At 41.5% G+C, this 23,457-nt stretch overlaps 1 long non-coding RNA gene across 3 annotated transcripts in view; it reads left to right on the forward strand.

Annotated features, from left to right (window-relative positions):
* Nucleotides 1-2,137: 2,137 nt before the first annotated feature.
* LOC125636156 (uncharacterized) overlaps nt 2,138-23,457 on the forward strand; it is a 214,832-nt gene continuing 193,512 nt past the window's right edge. For all 3 annotated transcript variants that reach the window (XR_012668202.1, XR_012668201.1, XR_007356489.2), the window contains exons 1-3: nt 2,138-2,257; nt 3,936-4,091; nt 5,998-6,168. This is a non-coding gene — a long non-coding RNA (uncharacterized LOC125636156). The remainder of the gene's footprint in view (nt 2,258-3,935; nt 4,092-5,997; nt 6,169-23,457) is intronic.

The following is a 23,457-nucleotide window of genomic DNA, read 5'->3' on the forward strand; positions in this document are numbered from 1 at the left end:
AAAATGAATGCTTTGCACCTGTCTTCACTGCAGAGGATGCAAGGGAGATTCCCATACCTGAGCCATTCTTTTTAGGTCACAAATCTGAGGAACTGCCCCAGATTAAGGTGTCCATAGAGGATGGTTTGGAACAAATTGACAAATTCAACAGGAATAAGTCACCAGAACCAGATGGTATTCACCCAAGAGTTCAGAGGGAATTCAAATATGAAATTGTTAACTGTTAAGAATTAATTGTTAAGAATTATTAACTGTCGTATGTAATCTATTGCTTAAATCAGTGTCTGTACCAGATAATGGGAGGATAGCTAAAAGAATAGAATTATCCGACACACAGATGAATATGATACATTGGGGAAGAATCAACAAAGCTTTTGTAAAGGGAAATCATGCCTCACTCATCTGTTAGAATTCTTTGAATGAGTCAGCAAGCATGTGGCCAACGGTGATCCAGTGGATATAGCACTTGGACTTTCAGAAAGCCTTTGACAAGGTCTCTCACCAAAGGCTCTCAAACAAAGTAAGCAGTCATGGGATAAGACTGGGAAGGTCCTCTCATGGATCAATAGCAGGTTAAAAGATAGGAAACAAAGGGTAGGAATAGTCAGTTTTCACAGTGGAGACTGGTAAATAGTGGGGTCCTCCAAGGATCTGTACTGGGACTTGTGCTGTTCAACATATTCATAAATGATCTGGAAAAGGGGGTGAACAGATGATGCAAAATTACTCAAGATAATTAAACCGAAAGCTGACTGTGAAGAGTTACAAAGGTATCTCTTACAACTGGGTGACTGGGCAACCAAATGGCAGATAAAATTCAATGTTGATAAGTGCAAAGTAATGAACATTGGAAAAAATAATCCCAACTATGCATACAAATTGTTGGGGTCTAAATTAGTTGTTACCACTCAAGAAAACGATCTTGGAGTCGTCATGGATAGTTCTCTGAAAACATATGCTCAGTGAGAAGTGGCAGTCAAAACAGCTACCAATGTTAGGATCCATTAGGAAATGGATAGATAATAAGATAGAAGATATGATAATGCCACCATATAAGTCCATGGTATGCCCTGGAATACGGTGTGCAGTTCTTGTCTCCACATCTCAAAAAAAAGTTATATTAGAATTGGAAAAATACAGAGAAGGGCAACACAAAATGATTAGGGCTATGGAACAACTTCCATATGAGGACATATTAAAAGACTGGGACTGTTCGGCTTAGAAAAGAGATGACAAAGGGAGGGATTTGATAGAGGTCTATAAAGTCATGAATAGTGTGGAAAAAGTGAATAGGAAAATGTTATTTACCCCTTCTCACAACACAAGAACTAGAGGTCACACAATTAAATTAATGGGAAGCAGGTTTAAAACAAACATGAGGAAGTATTTTTTCACATAGTGAACAGTCAACCTGTGGAACTCATTGCCAGGTGATATTGTGAAGGCCAAAAGTGTAACTGGGTTCCAAAAAGAATTGGATAAGTTCATGAAGGATAGGTTCATCAGTGGTATTGGCAAAGATGTCAGGGAGCAATCCCATGGTCTGGGTGTCCCTAATTTTCTGACTGCCAGAAGCTGGACATGGACAACAGGGGATGGATCACTCGATAATTGCCCTGTTCCGTTCATTCACTCTGAAGCATGTGATACTAGCTACTGCTGGAAAACAGGACACTAGGTGAGTTGGACCATTGGTCAGACAAAATATGGCTTTTCTTATGTAACAACTGTACGGGAAGATGTCAGCAAACCAGTAAAGTGCCTGAAACCACTATGGCTTATTGCTGAAAGCTGCCAAGTTAGCAGGCTGAAAATTGGCCATGTCCCAGCCTCAGTTTGATCAAAGCAGGAGGGGAGGCAGTTTTGGGTGCCACAGAAAGGGCAGCTTGACCCCACATCCTTGACCCCACAAGAATTGTGTTTTGAAGTTGCTGATACATGCATTTTAGAAGAGCAGGATGTGTCCCAGGAATGTCTACTGGGGCCTGAAGGCTGCAAACTCTGGAAAAACCCACACCTGGTTAATCAATAAGCAGAAGGGACCTCTTGCTTGACCATTGAAACTGCTTACTTAACAAGTTTTCTTTAAGGGACATGTCATTCTATTACTAATGTATAAATAAGGGGAAAAGTTTGAGGTAGTTGGACTCTTTTTGGACTCTCCCTCTGGATACATCTTGCGGTCCCCACTGGCAGACGGAAGATTTGGCCACTGGAAACCTGCCGCTGTGTCACTCAAGAGCCATACTCCGCTTTGGTAATTATTAAGGGTTGGGGGTGTTTTACTAACCTGTTGCGGACGTGTGTAAGTGCTTGAGACTAAGTAAAGTTTAGCTTTACATGAAAGCACTCTTGTGTTGTCCTGTTTGTGCCAGCCATCTATTGGTCGGACAGCCGTGTCTCTCCTATTTGTTTCCTGACACCACCTCACACAGAGTAAAAGTTACCACGAGCTTTGGGTTGAAAGAACCCCGGGTAACACAGCAAACTTCTGAAGTTTCTTTAATCTGCCTGCAAAATCGGAAAGATGGTGCCAACTCCCACATTTTACCCACATGACATTGTTATATATTAGATCCTTAACAGGAGGTTAATTATAGGGACTTACAAATGGGACCAGTGAAAATGTAAGTCAGTGTTTCTGTTCGACAATCTTGGAAGTCTCTCTTTTATGAAAGAAAATAACCTTCCAGCGGCTTACAAAAGCGACAGTGCTACTGGGCAGAACAGGTTGAAAGAATGACTATAATGTGATTCATATGATTTCAGTGTCTAGCCAAGTGCCAAATTTGGATGCTCTGGCAGCATACACGGTCCTTGACATGGTGCTTACCAAGATCATCAAGGCTATTGATTAGTTTGTGTCAAAGCTATTTTGCTTGGCCAGGTTGTATATGTCATAATTTAAAGTCTGTGGTTTCTGTTGTGAAATTCCTTCCTTTGCTGGCTCTGGGAATGTTTTGTGCATTCCTCTTGAATTTTTTAAAAAATACATAGACTGTAAAGTGGTTCATAAAATATAAAAACAGTTCATTGTGATACAGCACCAGTAAAAAGATATACATTAGTCAGGTAGCTGAAGAGAGTCTGTTCAAGAAGCTGGAGTGTTACTCTCTAGGACAGCTGTTAAATCACTTTCCCCATTAACTGGTGACATTTGAGTTAAACTAATGAGAAGTATGTCTGCCGCAATGTAGTGCACATTTATTCTTGGAGATTGCTTTTTCAGCTTACACACTGTTTTACCAATACTCTTAGCAACCCTTACAACTGTGTAATGATGCCATCCATTAAAGCCAAACTGTTGTGGACAACCTTATTTGATCCAGTCTGAAACTTTTCTATTTCTGACCATCATCTTCTCATCTCTCCCTCCCTTCTCCTCTTCATCTTTCATTGGAAAATATAAGTGAGACAAGAGAAAATGCATTCTCACCGTTTGATCCACTAGTGTACATATGCTATATGAAGAAAAACAGACAAAATGCAAAAATGATGTTCTTGATAAAACAGATGCTTCCACACTCATATGTTGCTATAATCTAAATTGCCATAAAAATCCCAAGTGTTTTAGGATAAGCCTAATGCCACTTTCACAACAGGAGTGTTTTAAAGTACAACCTTAAATCTCATCTGATACAGTCTGTGGTTTAACTGAATTTTTTCCATGAGAGATGGCTGCAGGATTCTTTACTGCTAGGGGTATTTAGCTGCTTGCTTTAGATTTATTTATACCTTACGTGTCTTATAGTTTTTTGCTGTCAGTCTTCTGTGGTACTCTAAGGGCTCTACTCTCAGTTCTGATCTTTTGAACTAGTGCAAACACATGTAGGTTCTGGTTTTTCTGGACTCTTCTGGTGAATTTGATTGGTGTATAGTCTGCAAGATATATTGCCTCTTTGACAGATAATGTACTGTTCTGTTTTGTTGTACAGGAGTTTCATTTCATGTGATGGGGAAAACTGGGTTTCTTCCTCTTGGCTACAAAGCTGCCTACAAGAGTTCTTAGAGTGTTTCAAGACAGCGGAGTGTAACCAACAACAAGAATTCCCAGAGCCACAAAGATGGAAGTAGAGGAATAAGCCAGTTTAGTAAGTCGGAGTTTTGGCACTGGACTCGTCTCTTTTGAGGAAACCTGCAGAGAGAGGACATGACCTATTTCTCTTTTCACGGTGTGTGGTAGTAGGCTGTAGGATAAGGACCCTCGAAGACTGGGCAGTAGGAAATGAGACCCAAACATAAAAAGAAAAAAAAGTCTTCCAATTACCACTGGAGTTCATTTAAACCCATGTAGATGCACTTAGAGTATAAAATTCCACTGATAAATAAAACCTTTAAAAATCAGAATCCTGTAGAGCCAATACCCCTGTCTAGTCACTTGAAAGAAACACCAAGAAATGAAGGCTACATATGTAAATACAAAAATCCAATAACTGATTTTAGTATGAACACAAACATGTATGTCTTATTCATTTTCATATATGAAGCATCCATGGAATGTTCTGAGTGCTGTCAAAAGGAGTTCAAGGAAGAAAGAGTATCCTCACAACTTCTTAAGATCATATAAAGGATATTCATATTTAACTTTCACCAACCAGTATCCAGCCCTATTCAGCATTTCCTATCCCAGCTCCCAGCTCTCTCAGCAGTTCCCTGGTCATCCCCTAGTTATCATTCTCCTTCCTGAGGAAAAGCCTGGGGAAATGGGTGGGTCATGCAGCATGTTACTGTGCCCTAGCAGAAAAAACTATAAGGGTGAGTGGGTTTAAAAACCAAGGTCCCGATCATCAGCCTCCTCCAGCTTATGACAGGAAGGAGACGCTATTATTTATTATTTGTATTACCACCGAGCACTTGTTATGGATCAGGACCCCATTGTGCTTGTGTCTCAGAATGACCTCAACAGCCGTGGTGCCACAGAGCGTGAAGGTGGTCTCTTGGGTAGCTGGGACACAATGTCAAGACTGTATTACATTCAAAATCATATCATGCAAATGTATTCACTCCTTTAATTTACTCCACTTTGACAAGTAACCCAAGGTTTACATATAGGTTTTTCTTCTCATACGTGCCACTGCTGCACTTAAATAGCCTCAATGCCAGTCTATTTCTTCTGTAGATGCATCAAAACCTAGATGCAGTTAGTTAAAAAAGCATCTTGTCTTCTTTGAGAGATGGTCCCAATGTGTATTCCACTGTGGGTGTACATGCTCTTCATACACCTGAGACTGGAATTTCTAGCAAATGTCTGTTGGTCTGCTCCTGTACCCTTCCCCTTCTTTTTCTCAAAACCAAGGGTGTGATCAAATTGCCTCTCCAGTTCCTTTCTGCCACCCGTGATCTGAGACAGAACCTCTTCAGCATCTTCAGTGTTAACATGCTTCTCCTAAGTCTATCTGTAAATAGTTGTAGTTAATAGTCTTAAATAAATTTATAGTCAGTTAAGTGTAGTTTTTAGTAGTACAGGACAAAGTGGAAAAAAAATTTCTATCTGGTGAACATCATCTGATAATCCCAGAGGATGCCAACACCCATGCCATGATGGAATACTTTCTCATCTTAAAGACTTCAGGACTATCCTTTAGTTCCTGGGGGTACACTTAACAGCTATCAGTGTCTGTCACTCTGTGGTGGCCAACTATTAAATCTTCAGCCGCCCCGTTACAGTGCGTTTTCTAAAATATCTTGTCAGAGTCTTTCCTCTGATAAAGAAATCTACCCTGATATGGGAACTCAATCTAGTCCTATCAGCATCAACAAAGAATCATTTTGAACCCTTAGTTTCATGTTCCTTAGCCTACCTATCAATGAAGGAAGCCTTCCTGGCTGCAGTCACCTCAGCCAGAAGAGTAGGTGAACTGGAGACATCATGGCTGATCAGCCTACACAATCTTCCATAAAGACAAAATAACCTTGAGATCACACCCTAAATTTATACCCAAAGTAATGTGAGAATTCCATCTAATCAGACCATGCACTTACCTTTCTTCTCCCCAGAGCTACATGTCACCAGTGAGGATAGGAAATATCACTGTTTGGATGTCCATCAAGCCTTGGCATTCTATCTACAAAGGACAAAATCCTTTAGGAAATCACCTAGACTGTTGTATCCTTTGTGGGAGGTGTGAGAGTGGAAACAATCTCTTCTCAAAGACTTTCCCTATACAGGTAGGGACCACACATCTCAAAGAATTCCAGTTACTATACAGGTAAGTAACATTTTCTTTCCAGACCATCCCAATCTCCGAAAACTCTGAAACCTCATCCATCCAGATACACTTACAAAGCATGCAACTGACCTTTACATGAAGTAGTAAAGGTAATACTACACTAGAATATAAGGTCTAAAAGCAAGAATGAAGGAAACATGGTATTGTAGGTCGGGTATTTTTCTAGTATTGAAAGGAAGAGCTTTTTTCTCTTGAATTAAAGACACAGATATAGTATAGTACATGTGAGATGTTTCTTAAATCTAATAGAGTACAGGGGACCAGGAATACAAGTGCAGAGAATGGCTTTTCAAGGACAGGAACAGTTGGAAGCATTTCTGGTCTGATACTATTCCTATTATCCATTAGAACAAACTGAATGAGGACTAAATGTGGAACATCAGAAATCAATAAAGCAGAGGATATGGAGATCAGTGGACTGTGATTTTAGAAATGTTCTTTATTTAAATAGCTCTAAAGTTAAAATTTTTATTACCCTTATCCAGAGCAAGAAAGTGTGATGCAAGTTTTGTTGAGTGGCTAAAATGTATTCTGAGCTTGCTTGTTTGGAAATGTTTTCAAGTCTGTTGCTCTTGCATACTTTGTTTATAGGATTCCTCCCCCCCTCCCCCACCACCAATGAGATCACAGCCTCCTCTTGAACATGGAGTCCAATAAATTGCATACATCTATTATATGGGAGGACAAAAATCTATATTAATGCAATGTTATGATTCCATATAGAAACACAAAAGTTGAGAAATGGTACCTTAATGTTGCCATAACAACATCATCTCACTCTCATTGCATTCACTTGTCCATGGCTTAGATTTTGTCAGAAGTACACTTGGCAACAAGTTGAGGAGGAGGAAGAGCTATGCAGGTTTCTGCTAGCATTTTTACAGATGCCTTCTGAGCATTCTTGTACTGGAAGTGATTTTTCTATCACTTGTAAGTTTTAGTTTTAATTTTAATTATTCTCACCTAGTTTAACAAAGGGATCACTTTTCACCAAGAACTGTTACATACAGAGTTTGGGCATGGAGAGTTTGGTCATCAGTTTGAGTTATTCTCAAGCAAAAAAAAGAACAAAAGACTTCCCAAGAACAACAAAACAAAAAACCTCAATATGCTTAGAGAGTGTATTTTTGGTCTCCAATAGCTGGAAAATGGTGACAAGGATTTAATCCCCTCCAGAAAAATCATCTTTAGGTTGTGACCAAACATGGAAAGTTTCAGCTTTTTTTCAGAGATATTTTCAGTTTTGAGAAAGCGGAAATATGATCTTAAGCAAAGAGTGTCAGCATTGGTAACTCATTTCATTGTTTGAGTGAAGAGAGTTTGACAAGCAGGTTGCAGATGCTAAAATATTGACAGTAGAGCTGGTTGAGAATTTTTCCACAAAATGTTTTGGGTTTTTTTGTCAAAATATGCTAATTCATTGAAACTGGGATGCAAATTCTGGTCAGCACCAGGGAAAGAGAACCCCCACGCCTCTAGAATAGCCAGTAGCCCAGTTATTATGGCACTCACGTGGGATATTTGGGCAAATCAGGCAGAGCAGGAATTTGAATCTGAATCTCCCACATCCTGAGTCAGCACCCTAACTGTCAGGGGCTATTATCTATTCTGGACACTCTGCCTGCTCCTGCCCCCCTTCCTCCCTAACTCTGGCTTTTTGTTAAAAACCTTGAAGGTCTCAATTTCATTCTTATCTAGACTGAGGAAAATTTTCACAGGATAGTATAACCATTTCCCACCCAGCTCTAATCCACATGCCTTTTTGGCAATAGGCTGTTAGGATATAGATATTCAGGCCTGTCTGCAAAGGCCTGTACTTTAAGAATTTAGGTGTATTCTGATCACTTGGCTAGTTCCAGAGGTATAAAAGAAAGAATCAAAACCACTGTCTGCCAGTGTAAGGGCCTTCTCTTACTGTGACAGTTTGTGGCCCTGTGCTTAGGCTCAGGCCTTTGGCTAAGCAGCAGAGGCAGCCATAAGCTGGGAAGCGACCAGTCACATCCTCACATTCCAAACTAGTCACATTGAAATAAGGTGCTATTGGGCTGTTAGGCACTATCAGGACAGGACTGTATTCCTATCACCTCCAGAGAAAGGGAAGTGCCTAGAAAATGTAAAAGGAAACTTAGTTTGATAGCATCCTGTCTGGCAAGAACTCACTTATCAATAGCTGGGATGTGAAATCCTCACTTCTGTGTTGTCTTGTCATTGTAGTTCCCACTTTGCTGTTGTTTGTCTGTATAATCTCTGTCTGGTTCTGTGATTGTTCCTGTCTGCTGTATAATTAATTTTGCTGGGTGTAAACTAATTAAGGTGGTGGGATATAATTGGTTACATAATCATGTTACAATATGTTAGGATTGGTTAGTTAAATTCCAGGAAAATGATTGGTTAAGGTATAGCTAAGCAGAACTCAAGTTTTACTATATAATCTGTAGTCAATGAGGAAGTGACTGGGAGGGGGTGGGGGTGGGCATGGGCATGTGGGTGAGGGAAATGGGAGCAGGGAATGGGGGTAAGAAAATTGGAATCATGTTTTGCTAAAGGGGGAAATGGGAACAGGGAATGGGAGTAAGGAAGTTGGAATCATGTTTGGCTAAGGGTAGGAATGGGAACAGGGACACAGGTCTAAGGCTCTGTGGTGTCAGAGCTGGGAAGGAGGATACTAAGGAAGGAAACTGGAAGTTTGCTGGAATGCTTGCTGGAAGTTCACCCCAATAAACATCAAATTGTTTGCACCTTTGGACTTCGGGTATTGTTGCTCTCTGTTCATGCGAGAAGGACCAAGGAAGTAAGTGGGTGAAGGAATAAGCCCCCTAACATAGGCCTCCTGTTTGCAGCCTACCTCAAATACGAGCAGAGAGTTCTGCATTACTTGTTCAGAATTAGAACCATGTTTCTTTTCTGTGGCTTATATTGTAGCCTATGATAGCTTTGTTTGTTAGGAAATAATGTAATAGGTGAGCTGCAGTGATGAAATATAAATGTTGCTAGCCCTTTTCCAGAGCACTCAAACTACGATGAGGTCAAAGGAAAACCGCAAATTTATTTTGAGTTCTGTATATGTACCAGTACTTCGGTATTTTCTATACAGCATTCGTGACCACCCTTCTCTAATTTTAATGAGAAGCCATTGTGCTGATACTTTGTACATCAGTGCTATTTGCCTCTCTGTAGGTACAAGGGAACACAATTGAATTGGAGGCATAAAACATTGATTCATACAGCCAAGGGCCTTGCTGTTAGTCTGTGCTCAGAAGGTTTAGCACATCTCTGAAATTCCCTGCATTACTAGCATAGATTCTATTACACATTAACTCCAAGTATGCTTCGTTTTCTTTTCCCCCAGAGAATAAGCATGTCACTTTCTAACCATCATTTGTGGTTTTGGACATCTTATCTACTCAGTGGTTACTTATTAAATGGAGCTGTGGAATTACAGGAAAAACTTGCAAATACCTATATTTGTAGCAAATATATAAACATCACTAGTTTGTATTGATGAAAGGGACGGGAAGGTGCCTATATCTAAATATCTACTTTGGGTCATGGTTCGTTCTACTGCAGAAATCCTGATCAAGTATGTGGGAATTTTTAGTGTAGCTCAATAGCAGTATCAGACTAATTGGCTCTCTAGATATTCCTTGGGCATTAATTTTCCACTGGAGGCTTGCAGGCAGCTCGTTTGACATAGTAAGTGGAGTGTTGGCAGTCAGGTGGACAAGAACCTTACTCAGGTTCCAAAACACCATCTTCAAGTTGCCTAATTTGTGTGTGTGTGTGTGAGAGAGAGAGAGAGAGAAAAAATTCTTGGCTCTCTTTGGAAAAGTTAGTCTCACAAGAACATAAAATTTCCCATCTTGGACATAAATTCTCCCAGAAAGAAGTGCTCAATGTAGAAAAGGCTGGGAAGTAGCAAAAAAATTTAAATATCTGAGACTGTTTTCATCTCACAGGATTTGAAATGGAACAGGCTGTACATGAAATACAATTTCCCCAAAAAATGTAATGTTTGAAATTTTGTCTTTTGGGTTTTTTCTCACTTTTTTCCTTTTTGTCACTGAGTGCTATAAGATGGATGATCTCCATTTTCCTCTCCCCCCACACACACTTTTTCAATTTTTCTTTTTCTCATTGTTTGTTTTACTATTTTGTAATCTGTTGAAATTTCTGTAACTTTCCCAATAATGAGGCAGTTTTGAAAAGTGAGATGGATATAAGAAAAAACAATAACAAAAGAAGTGGGGGAAAAAATCTGGCACCACTGGACCTCATCCATTCTACTACATTCAGTGGTACAAAGGAGGGAAAAAAGAGTAAGAAAGGGAACTCTCCCTACCCCAAAATGTCAACATTTTTGCTTATGATGAATACATGGGATTTTAGAGTAACAGCCATGTTAGTCTGTATTCGCAAAAAGAAAAAGAGTACTTGTGGCACCTTAGAGACTAACCAATTTATTTGAGCATAAGCTTTCGTGAGCTACAGCTCACTTCATCGGATGCATACTGTGGAAAATTTTGTTTCAATTAAATCTTTTCATGAAAGATTCCAGTTTCAACATACAGCCATTTTTAATCAAGAAGAATGTTTTGAATGAAAAATTTCTACCTGAAACAATCTAGATACTAACTTCAGAAAATAGTGCATGTTTATGGTTAAATAGCAGTATTGTTTCTGAGTTGTGAACTACTACTCAGCATGACTAAGGGTACAAGAATTTAGGGCCAGCTTTTAAAGGCTTTTAGGTACCTAAAGATGCAGATCGGCATCTAATGCGATTTTCAGAAGTTGCACTTAAATCTCACAAGGCACCTATCTGCGTCTTTAAATACCTGTGAAAAATCGGAGTCTTTCCCCTTAGATTGTAAACTTCTTGGGATGGAAACGATCTATTTCCCTATGTGTGTACAGCACTACGCAGATGGGGTCATGATATAATTTAGGGCTTACAGATGCTACCATAATATGAATAATAATAGTTTATTTTTATTAGTTTATATTTTTATTAAATATAGACTGTTGAAAACACGTGTTCGATAAGTTAGAATATATGAGATATATAAGATAAAGGAATACAGCCAAACAGAGGCCAGTATAAGTTATGGGTTACAGTAATTATACACATTGCTATAAAACGGATGTATTTTTATTAGTTCAATTTTTCTTCTGTATTTTTATGTGTATCTCAGCGGGCATATGTTTACTTTTGGATCTTGGAAGGTAAGTTAAAACATAACTGACCCAGGAAGCTTAACATGTTTATCATATCAATATTTTTTAGGTAGTTCAGTTTATCAAATGTACCTGACACACATCTTTAATAGACACATGCCTTACACATTATGGAACTGCCAGCTCCACTGATTGGAAGGCTCACCACCATCATGGGTGGGGACAATAGATTGTTGGGATTCTATTACCTGAATCGGGGGCTCTTCCCCTTTAGGTTCCTTCTGTGTGGGGGCTGTAGCTCCTTCAGGCTCCATAACTAAATTCAACACTACAGTCTGCAATGGGCATATTTTTCTTCAACCCATTCTATGGGAGGTACCAGATTTAGGATGTCTATGACACACAGTACTACACTGTGCTGGAAATGCAGGTACAATAGGTCAAATTCAGACCTAATGTAAGCAGGCATTAAAGACAGTGGAATAGCACTCACTTATGCCGGGGTTCAGTTTCATCTATTACACTCTTTGGACAACTGCTGCTGGACAAGGTGGCCATTCTGGATGAGGTGAAAGTGTTAAGCTATGCAACCCAAAGCACACAGGTGAATGTCAGACTTTAAGGGATGTAAATTACAGGCCCTTTTGGATCAAGACAGTTCCATCTCTGTTGGCCGAAATCCCCATTCTCTGGAAGACAAAAATCCTGGACCACATCTTTTTTTTTCTTTTGCTCTGTTACTTTGTTCCAAATTAAAAAGAAAACCCTGAAAACATCTGCTTTGTTTTTCAAAGTAGAGAAGCAAAGAGGACATGCGTGGTGCTTGCATTTTTACAGGTCTGAAATATGAACGTGAGCCACAAATTCTGGACTGATACCTCCCCCTAGTTTGAGGGAGATGGGGCTGAGCTGAAACTTTTGTTACAGAGATAGCTCTGAGCTGAGAAATTGAAATATGGATCTGTGCCTCCCCCAGCACTGAGGGGTACAGGTATGGTACTCCAGTTCATGCCTAACTCTAAATTTACTTTGTACTTTACAACAGCATCCAAGTAATAGGATTACACTCTAGTAACTGGGCCAAGTCTTATGAGGTGCATTCAGTAGTTAATAATCTGGTGACCTGGAGGATATGCTGCATTTGAGAATGCAGGGGAGGCAGGGAATTGTTGGAGGGCAGGGCAGTTTAAGTTTTTGAGTTGCCTGGTTTTCTGATGCTGCTTTATATTGCACTGTACTGTAGTTATGTTTGGGTATTAACGTTATGTCAATGGCATATACAATGTGTGACCGAGGATGTAGTTTTAATGTAATACAATGCATTTGTATACATTTGTATAAATACAAAGAAAAAATTAAATAAATGGAAATTGCAGGTACTCAGCACCTTGTGGAATTTGGACCTTATACCACAAACTGGGAGGTGGGGAGACAGGCTTGTGGGTGGAGTAGATCTACTTATGTGCAGTATATAAGTCAATGAGAGTAGGATCAGGCCAGTAGTTTCTAAGATGATTGTCTGCCCTTCGATCAATTTCACCTTCTGGAGGAGGCTGACCTTCCAGTATGCCTTTTTTTGCACCGTGCTATACATGCATGACATTTCAGACCCCTGGCAGGTTTTTCATTGTGTAAATAATAGCGCACTACTTCTGTTATTCTGACATCTCACTTTCAGTGAATGCTTCCAGGAGAGCTTTCATTAATTGATTGAGTTTATACCTTTCTTGGAGGAAAGTGTATCATTAAGTACCTCTCACAAGTCAGAGTGGCCACTAATAGCTTCAATATTCATAATGAGTTGCAGGCGTGACAATGAGTAACTATTCTGGTCTTATCTGTAAATGTAAATTTAAGTGAACTTTGATTTATATGACATCGGCTTCCCTAGTAAATCAAATGTGCTGTCTGAAAGATTGACAATCCTATAGCTAGCCACACTCATAATTCACTTCTTCATACTGTGGAAATGCTTTGTTACTATCCATTCTCTCTTTATTATTATTTGAATAGCACCTGTAGACTGCTAGTGGTACTCTATTAGCTTGAGTCCAGCCACTCACTGATCTTTGAGGGACTGATTCAAAGCCTGGTGAAGTCAATGGAAGGACTTCCCAACTTTCTTAAAAGTAGAATATATGGTGCAGACTGGGGGGGCGATGAGAGGGTTTGGTTTCTCACTCGAGGAAAATATCCTGTTTTAACGTGTCATCCTTGATTAAGTCAGGCCCATTTTGAAATAATTCTCTTGTCATTTTTAATATTCTCAGCGTCCTCTTCCAGAAGCACTAGGACTGGGAGTGCTCCTGCATCCCCGGCTTAAAGTAGTTTTTGTCATATACAGGGTTTACACTTTGGTTCAGTGGCTCTCAGCACCCCCACTATACAAATTTTTCAAACACCCCTGCCCTCTTTTTGTAATCAGCAGTCTCCCAGAAATAAACGTGAGTTGCGCTTAAGTAAAGACACAATCTTACGGGGCAGAAAAATGATTTTATATATGTCCTTCAAAAGAGCAATGTATACATGTAACTATCTAGTTTACTTTATACCAACAGTGAAGCTGAAGTACAAAGAACCAGATTCTCAGTTGGTGTTAAATGGTGAGACTCCATTGACATCAATGAAGCTATGCCAGTTTACAGCAGCTGAGGATCTGAAATATGCATAAACAAATGCATAGTAAGAGCCCTAAAGAAAACAAAAGCATTGAAATATTCTAATATACTTTGTGCGTGTAAGAATCCCTAGAGAGACACATTCTGGAAATTTATGAGGAACTGCAATTATAGTGTGGATAAATTGAGACAATGAAACCATCTAATTTTAGATTTATGAGGTCAGATGGCAAACGTTGCAGGGTTTATATTTTCCTCCTTTGAAAGAACACACACGTTAACAAATGATGCAGTGCACAATACTGAAAAGCAGGAAATTTGCTGCATAGCATGCAAAATCTACTAGAAGTGAATATTTTCAGGTATTTAAAGAAACAACAATGCGGTGTTAATTCACCAAAAAGATTTAGCCATAAGTTTGAAAAGCTGAGGTGAAACTTGAAGTAAAGCTGAATATTTGCAACTTCACTCAGCCTTAATCCTAATGCTAGGGCATTGATACATTTTCATAATCTCTGTGTTTGTGAGTCATCCGGGCAGCTGTTGCAGCTCAAACTCACACTGGGCTATGTAATTATTTTTAGAAAATGGGAACGTTGTCATCTTTGCCGTGCAGAGGGATTGGGCAATGCAATAGGATCCCCATTGCTTTTCTGAACTTGTGACAATGAGGAACAAGTTCATACCAGTGATTATTCATGAGCTTTGTCATAATCAGGATATGTATATGTAGATAGAGAGTGGCTGGGAACAGTTTCAATTAGAGCTCTGTGTGCCTGGGACTAGTGATGCTTGCTACAGGTTTTGCAAGCTGGTGAAAATAACCTTCCAAATACAATATATCAGCCCCGCAAAGCCCGAGGGGCTGCCAAGCCTGAAGGAAGGATCTAAGAAAGAGGAAAAAAGGGTTCTGCATGACAGACGAGAAATCTTTCTTTCAGGGGTAGGCGGTAGGGGAAGAAATACTTGGGATTACTGGATGGCTGAGGGGATGGGTAATGAGATGTGGTGACTTTCCCGTTTAGGTCACCTGTGACCAAAAGTCATTACCATTTGTCAACTGTTCAGTGGTCTATGTGAAATGAGTCTGTTGCCATCCGTCCCATTTGGAAGAGCCTACATCATAAAAACACAGCCATCAAAAATGGTGCAAATTGGCACCTTTGCCATCTCAGCAGCAGCACCCCAGATTGTAGAGGAATGGAGACTGAACTACCCACTCCCACCTAGAGCCTGATCATCTTTGCTGATTGTGTCACATGTGACTTTAACCTGCAAGCTCTTCAGGGCAGGGACTGTCTCTTTGTTTGTGTTTGTGAGGCAGGTAACATACTTTTGGGCATTCTAAAATAAGAAAGCCAGTAACCACAGCACCCTAGGCAATACAGATGAGGAAGTTGAGGTTAAGAGAGGCTGATTTGCCCAAGATCAGACACTGAGTCAGAGTCAGGAATAAAACTCATGAGGCTAACTCCCAGTTCCTTGCTCACACTGTTCCTTGTTTTATTCTAAGGCTGCCTTTTTCATCTCCAGTTTCTAGTCTCCTTAGGTTTTGTGTCTACTTCAGCTTCGCTGGAGTTTCACCTTCTTTTGCTACTCAAACAAAATAATTGGGTGTGACCCTAAGCACCCCTGTGTTCACACCCTGCACACTGTTGTAATAATCTTTTACAAAATATACCTTATAAGGTATCATCTGAAAACTAATAACTCATTTATATTCTTGTGTGATGTGTGTATGCTGTGTGTATTAAGAGTTATGGATGTATGCCGGAATTATGACGTAAGTGTGTTTAAACCAGGCATGTCAGGGGGAGTTGGAAAACAGGTCTGCCCTAGAAAAGGGCATGCATATTTGCTTCTTTGACCAGCCCAGTCATCAGGCAGAGACAATGAAGGTTCATTTTTATATTTCAGGTAAACAAAGCTGTGACGTTACACTCCATATTCTTCAGAGAAATATTGTTATGATATGAATATGGCATAATGAAGATATGTTTTATGCAAGGTGGGGCATGTAGGAATGTTATCAGGAGGGCCAAATCGCACCTGGAGCTGCAGCTAGCCAGAGATGTCAAGAGTAACAAGAAGGGTTTCTTCAGGTATGTTGGCAACAAGAAGAAAGCCAAGGAATGTGTGGGCCCCTTACTGAATGAGGGAGGCAAACTAGTGACAGAGGATGTGGAAAAAGCTAATGTACTCAATGCTTTTTTTGCCTCTGTTTTCACTAACAAGGTCAGCTCCCAGACTGCTACGCTGGGCATCACAAAATGGGGAAGAGATGGCCAGCCCTCTGTGGAGATAGAGGTGGTTAGGGACTTTTTAGAAAAGCTGGACGTGCACAAGTCCATGGGGCCGGACGAGTTGCATCCGAGAGTGCTGAAGGAACTGGCGGCTGTGATTGCAGAGCCATTGGCCATTATCTTTGAAAACTCGTGGCGAACCGGGGAAGTCCCGGATGACTGGAAAAAGGCTAATGTAGTGCCAATCTTTAAAAAAGGGAAGAAGGAGGATCCTGGGAACTACAGGCCAGTCAGCCTCACTTCAGTCCCTGGAAAAATCATGGAGCAGGTCCTCAAAGAATCAATCCTGAAGCACTTGCATGAGAGGAAAGTGATCAGGAACAGCCAGCATGGATTCACCAAGGGAAGGTCATGCCTGACTAATCTAATCGCCTTCTATGATGAGATTACTGGTTCTGTGGATGAAGGGAAAGCAGTGGATGTATTGTTTCTTGACTTTAGCAAAGCTTTTGACACGGTCTCCCACAGTATTCTTGTCAGCAAGTTAAGGAAGTATGGGCTGGATGAATGCACTACAAGGTGGGTAGAAAGCTGGCTAGATTGTCGGGCTCAACGGGTAGTGATCAATGGCTCCATGTCTAGTTGGCAGCCGGTATCAAGTGGAGTGCCCCAAGGGTCGGTCCTGGGGCCGGTTTTGTTCAATATCTTCATAAATGATCTGGAGGATGGTGTGGATTGCACTCTCAGCAAATTTGCGGATGATACTAAACTGGGAGGAGTGGTAGATACGCTGGAGGGGAGGGATAGGATACAGAAGGACCTAGACAAATTGGAGGATTGGGCCAAAAGAAATCTGATAAGGTTCAATAAGGATAAGTGCAGGGTCCTGCACTTAGGACGGAAGAACCCAATGCACAGCTACAGACTAGGGACCGAATGGCTAGGCAGCAGTTCTGCGGAAAAGGACCTAGGGGTGACAGTGGACGAGAAGCTGGATATGAGTCAGCAGTGTGCCCTTGTTGCCAAGAAGGCCAATGGCATTTTGGGATGTATAAGTAGGGGCATAGCGAGCAGATCGAGGGACGTGATCGTTCCCCTCTATTCAACATTGGTGAGGCCTCATCTGGAGTACTGTGTCCAGTTTTGGGCCCCACACTATAAGAAGGATGTGGATAAATTGGAGAGAGTCCAGCGAAGGGCAACAAAAATGATTAGGGGTCTGGAACACATGAGTTATGAGGAGAGGCTGAGGGAGCTGGGATTGTTTAGCCTGCAGAAGAGAAGAATGAGGGGGGATTTGATAGCTGTTTTCAACTACCTGAAAGGGGGTTCCAAAGAGGATGGCTCTGGACTGTTCTCAATGGTATCAGATGACAGAACGAGGAGTAATGGTCTCAAGCTGCAGTGGGGGAGGTTTAGATTGGATATTAGGAAAAACTTTTTCACTATGAGGGTGGTGAAACACTGGAATGCGTTACCTAGGGAGGTGGTAGAATCTCCTTCCTTAGAGGTTTTTAAGGTCAGGCTTGACAAAGCCCTGGCTGGGATGATTTAACTGGGAATTGGTCCTGCTTTGAGCAGGGGGTTGGACTAGATGACCTTCTGGGGTCCCTTCCAACCCTTATATTCTATGATTCTATGATTCTATGTGAGGTATCATTGAAAAGGTTATGATCTACTGAAATTGTTTATCCAATTTGTATGCATGCATCATTTCTCTATCTGAGATTAGGAATATTGACTTTGTAACAGTTGCAACTGTGTGTGTATTTGGGGGAACACCCACCAGACAGTAGACAATGAGCCTGAATGAGCCATTTAATAAGGACAGTAGAACTTTGAAGATCCTAATCTCCCACCATCCTGAGTAGCTTCCTGGGATGTTGCTTTGGCACTGCAGGGTCATCTGATGACGTCACCTGGTACAGAGTACCACCTTGGACACTGCTTGTATTTTTCCACTGGAAACAAAGGGTTCCCACCTTATGTAAATTCTGTTTAAGGCTGTGGAGTAAATCATTTAGGATTCGTCTCCATTGCCTCCCGGTCCAAGAAGGAAGATGGCTAAAAGCACCTGAAGGGAAAGACTGGGGTTGAGTCAAGGTTGAGATGGGGGTCCAGTTTGTAAAGAGTAATAACTGAAACTCTAAACTACAGAAACTGTGCAACTTGTCTAAAACAACATTTAGGGTGAGAAATTACATTTTGTAACCTGTTTCTTGAGTGTATTAAGCTCAGTTTTTATGTTTTGTTTTATTTGCTCAGTAATCTGCTTTGTTCTGTTTGCTATCCCTTATAATCACTTAAAATTTACCTTTAATAGTTAATAAACTTGTTTCTTCATTTCAAAACCCAGTTTGTGCAATTCATATCTGGGGAGGAGGCAAAAAGCTGTGCATATCTCTCTCCACATTGAGGGAGAGGGCGAATTTTTACGAGCTAGTGCTGTGCAGATCTTTCTATACAGCGCAAGACAATATTATTTTGGGTTTATACCCCAAAGGAGGTGTGCATGTGCATGCTGAGCAATCCCCAGTCTGATTCCTCCACACAGAGCTGATCTCTGTGTCCATTTGCAGCTGGGTATGCCCTACCTATGTGTGTGTGTGCTGGTGAAGGCTTGAAGGCCTGGCACAGCTAGGACAGGGTGAGGAAACCTATGGTGGTGGAACGGGCGGAACCAGTGGGACCCCAGCACATCAGGTGGCATCCCGGACAGGAGGTCCAGTCAGACATTCCAAACCCATGGGAAAAAAGGCAGAAATTGGGCTTGTTTCTGGCGTAATTGGCTTGTGAGTTGCTTGTTGGCTAGTTTTTGGCTTGTAGCTTGTTGCTGTTCCTTTTTTTTTTTTTTTTTGATTGGCTCCCAGCAATCGGGGCAAGCAGGGGCAAGGGAGGGAGAGAGTCAGGGATGCACAGCGGGCCCACCACAGTCCCAGACTGCACGCCAGGCGGTTCTAGTCACATAGAGTGTTGGGATTCTTAGGAATTGCCTTGTTTTGGCCTTGTTTTGAAACGGGATTAGCTTTTTTTTGGCTTATTGTGGAAGTCGGGGTGCTTATTTACCACATGAAAGTTGGAAACTGTGGGTCCAACCCATCATAAAAGCTATCAAGCAAAGAAGTGGGGGAAAAGACACAGTGGCATCTACACCCAGCAGAAAAGAGAATATTGGTCTGGGTCAGACATTTCAAAGAATACATTGCAAAGGTTTACTGGTCTATAATGATAAGGGTGTTGAACCTCAAGTTATAAACAATTGAATCAGTGGTTTGTATGCAATACAGTAGAACATCAGAGTTATGAACATTTCAGGAATGGAGGTTGTTTGTAACTCTAAACAAAACGTTATGGTTCTTTCAAAAGTTTACAACTGAACATTGATTTAGTATAGCTTTGAAACTTTACTATGCAGAAGAAAAATGGTACTGTTAACCATCTTAATTTAAATTAAACAAGCTCAGAAACAGTTTCCTTACCTTGTCAAATAGTTTTTTTAAACCTTTCCTTTTTTTTAGTAGTTTGCGTTTAACACAGTACTGTACTGTATTTGCTTTCTTTTTTTTTATTGTCTCTGCTGCTGCCTGATTGCGTACTTTCAGTTCCAAATGAGGTGTGTGGTTGACCAGTCAGTTCGTAATTCTGGTGTTCATAACTCTGAGGTTCTACTGTATTACTATATTATAAAAATGTATAGAGTGAGATTTTTTTCTGAAAGCTAATAGCGCTATATGAGGAAATACAGATACTTATTGATATTATGCTTTAAAGTTTGTGGCCAAACAGGGAGAAACAGATTCCCTCCCAGACAAGAGAGAAGGCAGCTATCTACTTGTCTCCAATGAGATTAAGCAAGGTGTGACCAAAAACAATGGAAGCCCCATTTACATAGAAATCAGCAAAGGGATGGGAAGTCCATAGTAAGGGAAGAGGGGCATGAGTTCATCCTGCCTCTTGAAACAAAGTAATTGAACTTTGGAAGATATAATCAAAGACAGACACAATCGTGGGCATCCATCACTAGACAGACACAAGAAGCCAGAGTTCTTCCAAGCTGCGAAAGATGGGTCCTCCAGCCAACCGGAGATTTAAGTCTGTGGAAACTGAATATAGGTGAGAAACCTGCTTAGGCAAAAGTCTCTCACCTAGGAAGGCAAGAGAAGCCAGCATCTGGTATTTCTGTGGAAGTGCTAACTGTGAGAAAATAAGCCATGGCTGGGAAGAAGAATGATTGGTGAGAGAAACCATCTTGAACAAAGCCTGTACCTTGCTAGATTAAATTTTAGACTTTTAGATGTGTGCTTTCACTTTTATTTGCTTGTAACTCTTTCTAACTTTCTTTCTTGTACTTGGCATCACTTAAGCTATGTTCTATTGTCAGTACATTTGTTTTATTTTTACTGTAAACCTACTCATTCCTGAGTTTGCAGGGAAGGATGTATATTTACCCCAATTAAGTTAATAAGCTGTGAAGTGTTTTTGTGTCTGTAGAGGAACAAATGAACCTTATTATTTCTCTGAACTGTCCAGGAAAGCATTGAAAATTCAGGTCTGGGAGTGTATTGGGATCACCTTGCTGGTTGTATCCAAAGCTGGTAGAGATCAGGGAGCATGGCTGGTGTGTTGCTAGAAGGCTGCTGGGGTCAGTTCTTGGACGAGAGCTGCAGTCATATATAGACACTTAGGGTGTGACCTGCATCCTTATAGGTTGGTTGAGAGCATACCAGGCTAGGAGCCACAGGAACAAAGCATTGTGAGGCACTCAGAGTTACAGGATAGGAGGTGACACAACCCCTCGCAGGTCTGGATTGCACCCTGAATCCTGTCACAATGGCATAGTTGGGAGGATTTTCACATTGCTTGCTATTTTAACTGAGATTTACACTTTAAGCACTGGTGGAACAGTTGAAGTGATTCTCAGTGTGAAGGCTGGGAACAGTCAAGAAAAGGTTATTTTCTGTTGTTGTTTTTTCAGGTGAGGGAAATAGAACAAAGGAAAGAGTAGAGATGAGTTAGCAGCAGAAAAGGCAGGAGAAGCAAAAGACGCAGATGCTGAGCTCACCAAAGAGCAGTTAGCAGAGCTGTGTGCACAGTGAGGTCTGTCAGCAGCTGATCAGGAACAATCAGAGCTAGTGGCCATGCTGTATTCATGTGCCATGAGGCTGGCTGGGGCATCTGCTCCAAATGGGGGCTAGAGGGGGTCCCTTTTCCTCCTACAGGACATCCAGGAGACCAATCAGATGGTTCCCCAGATGATCCAGGAAAGTCAGTAGCAGTGGCGAGAGGTTCAGAACTGCAGAGGCTGGAATGGAAAAGGCTGCTAGTGGAGGAGAGACGGATAGTGCTGGCAGGCTGCTAGGGTCAGAGTTGCTGGACCAGGACTTCAGTTATATACAGTGTGACAGGGTCGGGCCAGATGGCTACAGGAGAGTAATAGAAGGCAGATATATTAGCTCCAGGTTAAGTAGGTCCCTTTTCCCTGGGTAAGGTAACAGGGAAGGTTCCAGAACAATCAGGAACCTTCTGGAGACAATTAAGACAGACAGGCTGATTAGAACACCTGCAGCCAATCAAGAACCTGCTAGAATCAATTAAGGCAGGCTAATCAGGGCACCTGGGTTTAGAAAGGAGCTCACTTCAGTTTGTGGTGCGCGTGTAAGGAGCTGGGAGCAAGAGGCGCTAGGAGCTGAGAGTGAGAACGCGGACTGTTGGAGGACTGAGGTGTACAAGCATTATCAGACACCAGGAGGAAGATCCTATGGTGAGGATAAAGAAGGTGTTGGGAGGAGGCCATGGGGAAGTAGCCCAGGGAGTTGTAGCTGTCGCACAGCTGTTCCAGGAGGCACTCTAGACAGCTGCATTCCACAGGGCCCTGGGCTGGAATCTAGAGTAGAGGGCGGGCCCGGGTTCCCCCCAAATCCTCCCAACTCCTGATCAGACACAGGAGGAGTTGACATGGACTGTGGGTTCACAAAAATGGCCAAACTAAGGGCTGCCATGAAGCTCCAAGGCGAGCAAATCTGCCAATAAGCGCAAGACCCACCAAAGTAGAGAAGGAACTTTGTCACAACAGATACTAAGGGTGTGACCTGCCTGTTTGTTGCTGGGAGCTACAGTAGCAAAACATTGTGAGGCATTCAGAGTCACAGGATAAGAGGTGACACAACCTCTCACTGCTCTGGATTGCACTCTGTCACACTGGGTAATTTGCAAAGAGGGGAATAGGAGGTATTTTAAGATGTATTGGGTAGACAGTTTGACTGTGCACATCTGGATTTTTATTTGGGGGGGGGGTTGCAAATGGTGACCATTTAAAAAATGGCTGTGTTTCTTTAGGTGATGCACATTCATGTAATCAGCCTGAGCTGGATTATCATTGAGCCTGACACAGCCACTCAGGAGAGTAAGGGTACATCAGACTCTGCTCAGTCCCCTCTGTGACCTGCTCAGTTCGTAATTCTGGACATGGTGGGAGGATCGGCAGGGTCCACAAGTCGTTGTTCAGCCCCCATGAGCAAGTGGGAGGATGAGATTAGAGAGGGGTGAGGAGTGGGTGGAGCCCTAGCTTTGCCATCTTCTCCCAAGCATGCTAGCCAGCAGAGCGTGGGGAGAAGTGAACTGCACCCTGGAAAGGGCTGTGGTTAGGTACCTTTCCTTCTGGGGTGCAAGAAGAGATCGGGGAGACGAGTCATGATTCCTGTCCAGGATTGCTGCACCAGGGGCAGTGCAATGACCTGCAGCCCCTTACGCAGTGCTTAGAGCAAAGGCTCAATCTAGTTCTAACAACCAACGGACCCGAGCTCTAGGAAATTATCAGGGCACACTTCTTTATGATGGGCTCAGGCTACTTCCATGTATGAATTTACCAATAATTGTAATTTCTCCATTGATTAAATTGGACCTTTGTGGATATTCAATCATCAGAATTCAGTTTTGAATGACATAATGATATCGTTTACTTATAACAGCAAAAAAAGTGCCTGCAACTATTGTGCCACTCTTCCATATTTCACTACCAATAATAATAATAATTATTATTATTATTAATAAATAAAAATGGGAAAAGGTTCAGAAAGCACTTCAGGGTACAATTATTCTCTGTAATGATTATTGTTATATTATGTATTATTGTTTGCAGGCACTGAAATGTAGTCACGCAATAACTAGCAGCCTGCTCAGAAAGTATATGAA

This window comes from Caretta caretta, chromosome 4, assembly GCF_965140235.1.
Source record: "Caretta caretta isolate rCarCar2 chromosome 4, rCarCar1.hap1, whole genome shotgun sequence".
NCBI classification, from domain to species: Eukaryota; Metazoa; Chordata; order Testudines; family Cheloniidae; genus Caretta; species Caretta caretta.